The sequence below is a fragment of the Notamacropus eugenii genome, chromosome 4, assembly GCF_028372415.1.
Source record: "Notamacropus eugenii isolate mMacEug1 chromosome 4, mMacEug1.pri_v2, whole genome shotgun sequence".
Classification (NCBI taxonomy): Eukaryota; Metazoa; Chordata; class Mammalia; order Diprotodontia; family Macropodidae; genus Notamacropus; species Notamacropus eugenii.
Window position 1 is genome coordinate 418823079 of NC_092875.1, and position 5380 is coordinate 418828458.

Genomic DNA, 5380 nt, shown 5'->3' on the forward strand with positions numbered 1-5380 from the left:
AATGATGACCATTATCCCTCAGGATATCTTCTGCAAGGTCTTCTTTTGTCCTTTTCTCTCTTAAAAAAAGTTCTTGATTGCATTTTAATCTTTTAAAACTCCTCAGTGATGCAAAAGCTAATGGTGTGGATGCGGAATTTGCCATATTTCATTAATGATTACTTTGTCACAGTCACTTTTCAATATTGTTCTGAAATGTATGTTTTCCCAATAACAAATGCAACAAATAGTCTGTAGAGTGTGTAAAATGTGTTGATTATAAATCTACTGAAAATCGTGTAATTTCAATTTTATCTATGTCTTGTTGATATTGATGCCATATGTGTGTGCGTGTGTGTGCATGAAGATGTATGTGTGTGGGTTGTATGTTCTATTTTTAAAAAGCAACTTATCCTAAAGGAAAAGGGCACAGTGATACCAGCCTTAAGTCACTACCATTTTCATCAGTCTGGTTTCAAATTCTGTTTTTGTTATAGTTTGTCCCATTTCTCTTTACATATTGGATTTCTCACAATTAAATTATTGAATTGTTTCAAAGCTTCACAATCTCAAATTGCATTGATTTCGAGGCTTCTAAATTGTTGGTGAAGCTCATCCCATTGAAAGAACAATACATGTTGGTTTCAACTGGTATGACAATCCAACTTGTCTCTAAAATTGTTTTAAAGATGGGGTCTGCCTTCCATGTAGCAATATGGTTTGGAGAAGGGCTTTGCAGTACAAAGGAAAGTACTCTGGAGTCAGAGGACTTGAGTTCAGACTCAACGTCTGGAGCTTATTACTTGGGAGGCCTTGGCCCAGTCACTGAATTACTGAGTCCTCATCTATAAAAGGAAAGGCATTGAATTTGATGGCTTCTGGGATCTCTCCCAGCTCTACATTTGTGAACCTAAGTAAGAAGATTCATCCTTGGTTTAGATAGCCATGAGAGGCCTCCAGGGTTACATTTACAACCATTTCCTAATTACAACCCTGTCATGTGATCATAACATAGTTCCTTTCCTTTTGTGTTCTTGTAAAAATCACAAAAATGTCTCATGACCTCTGATAGAGCTAATAATGAACAGGATAACAAACTTTATTTCAAGATCCCTAAGACAGAAACCATTTTTTTTTCCATACTTCTCTGAATACCCAATTTATTGATTGCAATGTGTGAGCAGGCCTGACTTCTGGAACTTCATTCATTCCAGATCAGAATAGCTCTCTCCCAGGTACTGAGAGGAAAACATTAGTCTTGTCCCACTCATCCATCTCTCCCCTCCCTTACCCTGATGATCTTCTCTCTAATGGCCACAATCCCTTTCCATGTATTGTAGTACAAATTAAGAGTGTAGTACCCTGCCTTCCTATCAACTCCAGTGATGAGGTGGATTGTACACAAATTGAGAAATTGGGACCAGTAGGGTTAGATGAAATGTAAGTTGGACTGTAAGTGAGAAGATTGGGTCCCAGCCATTAACTAGCTGGCCTTGAAGAGGCATCTCCACTTCTCAGAACCTCAGTTTCCTCATTCCCTCTAGCAATCTATGATTTTTTATTGTCAGGGTAGACCACCCCACCTAGCATAATTTGAGAGTTCTCTAGGGGCAGTCACCACCATATATCTTCCTCACCTCTCTACTTAATATAAATCCAGTCCTTAGTCACCTATTTGGGGTAAAATGTTGAAAGACTTTGTTTAAAATGCAAATATGTTGCCTAGGAGAGGCAATTCAGTAAACAACTATCCTATTAACGCTCTAGCTGGAGTTACTTTGTTAGTTTCATTTATTAGATTACCTAGCAGCCTCCAAAGAGATCCAAGGTATTTATTTATTTTTTCCTGAGAGGAGAGGAGGCTGGGAATACTCTGAAAATGGAGTACTATGCAGGTAATTAGGAGCCCTCAGGAAACCAGGGGGAAAGCACTGGGACCTGGAGCTTGGGGCTTTCACCTGAAGAACTGGTACATTCCAAGCAAATTCTAGAAGCTCCATACTTTTTGTCCCAGACCATCACTAATGAATGATGATGGGGTCAAGGTCAAGTTCCAGGTCAGTTTTTGTAATGATCCATGCTAACGAGGAATAAAACCATATCCTAGCCTGCTCCAGAAAAGTAGTTTTTACAGTCCTGCCATTTTGTACAGAGAATCCTTGTGATTATGTGGAAGAAAAGAAGGATTTTGAATGTTATTGGTTTCTATATACTCCTATGGGATATTTCTATAAGTAGAATGCAAACCAAAATTCCTTAAGATTCTATTACCAACCACCCCCTTTTCACATGGATTTCTTGTTAATGTTTGAGTTCATTTACTACATTTCTAAAGAAAGAACAAGTACGCAGTGTTAGTGACTTTCTGTTCACTGCGCACTAGAAACTCATCAAAGGGAAACAGATCTGTGCCTTCTTTTTTTAGGATCTGGCTGTTGGTAATTTAATAAATATCTTGTAGAGAAAATAAATGCCCACAGTTCTATTTAGCAAATGTGAATTTTTATGACAAGAATGTGTATTTAATGTAAAAAAAAGTTCCTTTGTATTCAGTGAAATGTCTAATAAAGCCCTGGTATCAGTCTGTTTCCTCCTCATTTCATATTCATTCTACGCTTCACTCTTCATCGTAGCAAGAGTTTCTGAGCATGACACGAATATGAACATTAGAGAATATAATCTTCTTCTAAAAAGGCAACACATTATCATGTTATGATTTTATCTATAAGAAGAATATCATTAGACCAATAAATGATATTGGAGTAATTTCACTGTCAAAGTGTAAGTTACATGTAGTCAACTTTTTTTTTACCAGTATTGGAGACTACTATTTTTTTCAGACTTGTAATATTGATATAGCATAGCAATATTCATATCAATGAACATTTATTAAGAACCTATTGTGTACAAGCACTGTGCTAAGCTCTTGGGACACAAAAGAGGCAAATCCTTCCCCTTAAGGAGCTTTCCATCTTATGGGAAAGAGAGCATGCAATCAAATACATACAAGACCATCTCTTTACAGGACAAATAGGAAATAATGAATTGGGGTGATTCAGGTTATCACGGTTATCCAGGGTCTCCAGGGTTTCCCTCTCTTGGGGTATTATTTCAGGGCTTCTTTTACCCATACTTCCTTGTGCCTCTTGCCCCAGGCACTTCTGTACTCCTTGCTCCCCTTCTCAGTCCAGATTTCTAGTTTTGGTTTACTTGTAGTGACATTCTAAGGCATGAAATGTCCCTGAAATTAAGTTAGGGTGAGACCTCTCTAAACAATTGCTAAACAAGCAATCAATCAATAAACATCTATTAAGCATGCATTCCAGTCAGACCAAGTATCTCAGATACAAAGCCAAAAACTAAAATGTCCCTTCTCTCAAAGTGCTGAAATTCTCATGGAAATAGACTGAGATAGGCACACACAACATATACACAAATTACATGTAAGGTAACCTCTGAAGAAGAGGTATCAGAATGGGAGAGGAGTGGGGCAGAGAAGGCAGAGGAATCCTCATGCATAAACTGGTGCTTGAACTGAATGAATTTTGAAGACAGCTGAGGATTTTACAAGCTGTCTGTCTTGAGAGAACATTCCAGGTATGTTGGGACAGTCATTGAAAAAATACAAGTGAATGGACAGTTGGATTATAGAGTGCAGAAGGGAGTAAAATATAAGCAGACTGGAAAGGTAGGAGGAAGTCAAATTGTGATCAGCTTTAAATGCCAAACAGAGCAGTTTATATTTAATCCTATATGTAATAGGGAGTCATGGAGTTTCAGTAGGGAGATAACAAGATAACATCTTCACCTTAGGAAAATCAATTTGGTGGCCTAGTGGAAGATGGATTTAGAACAGGGTCTAAGATGGTTCCAAATGTCAAATCCTGAACAGTATTATTGTATTAAAGTTAGATACCAATTTACTATCAATGATAAAAGGAGGTGGAGCCTAAGGGCTAGCTGATAGGAATTCCTAATTGGAATTCTAATAGGAGATTTCTAAATAGGAATCTCTGAACTAACCCCTATGTTTTGAATTACATTTCTAAGTTAATTTATTAAATAAAGTCTCTAATCATAAGGCAGTTATCCAATCGTTATTTAGTGGAAGGCTATACATGTAGAAAATACCTCCTATCAAATGCTCAACCTTTTCATGTGTCATTAATACAGGTCAGTCTGGGAAAGCCTACAGAAACATTCTCAGAATATTATTCTTAAATGTATAAAATATATGACGAAATAAAATCAAATATGTAAATAAGATTACCAAGAAAATTTCTTATGTTGAACTATAGTTACCAAAAATATATTTTCACTAAGTTCATGGACCCTAGGTTAAAAACTCCTGCCCAACATGAAATAAAATACATAATGTTCAATATGGGAAAACAATTCTATTGAAATAAATAATTATAAAAATATTTAAAAACAAAATATTTAAAAAACAGGACCCAAGGTTAAAAATGTCTAAATGAGTAGAATTTCTTCAGCAAAGGAGGAACGTGAGCAGACTTGAGCTTTTGGAATATTATTTTGGTGGCTGTGTAGAGTATGTTCTGTAGAACAGAAAGACTGAAATTCAATCATCAGACCATTGAAGTAGACCAGGTATGAAGTGATGAAGGTCTGAACTAGGGTCACAGTAAGTGAAGAGGAACGGACTGAAGCCAGAGATATTTTGGAAGCTGGATCAATACAACTTGGTGAGTGATTGGCTATAGTGAGTGAGGAATATAGGAGAGTTGAGGATTGTGAGAATGAAATTTCTCCTAGGAGTAAGTTTGATCAGACACATTCATATCAGCTAGTCAGATGGAGGAAGCTAGGTAGTATGGTGATTAAAGCATGGGACTTAGAGCCAGGAAGACCTGAGTTCAAGCCCAGTTTCAGATACTGACTAGCTGTGTGACCTAGAACAAGTCACTGAACCACTGTTTGTCTCAGTTTCTTCAACTGTGAAATGGAGATTTGCAGGGTTGTTGTGAGGATCAAATGATATTTTTGCAAAGCATTTAGCACATATTTGACACATAGTGAGTGCCACATAAATGCTTATTCCTTCCTCCCTCCCCACCCCTGCCCCTGCCACCATCCCCACCTTCAATAAGCCAAAACCACCAATCAGAACATCCAGGGAGCACAGAACATTGCTACCCATGTTTGAAGAAAGAGAAAATATGGAAATAAGTTACCTCTATAGGCCTCTGAGCAAAGTCTATTTGCCCGTTTCATAGTACAATCTTGTCATGGATTTGACAAACAGAATAAACTATTTAAAAATGGACAGATCCAGAGAATAAAATTTCCATGACACAAATGGACAATCTTCCTGGAACCAAGAATTAAATAAAACATCTTGAATTGGAGGCACTTCTTCTTTACGAATGGAAAGGGTAAT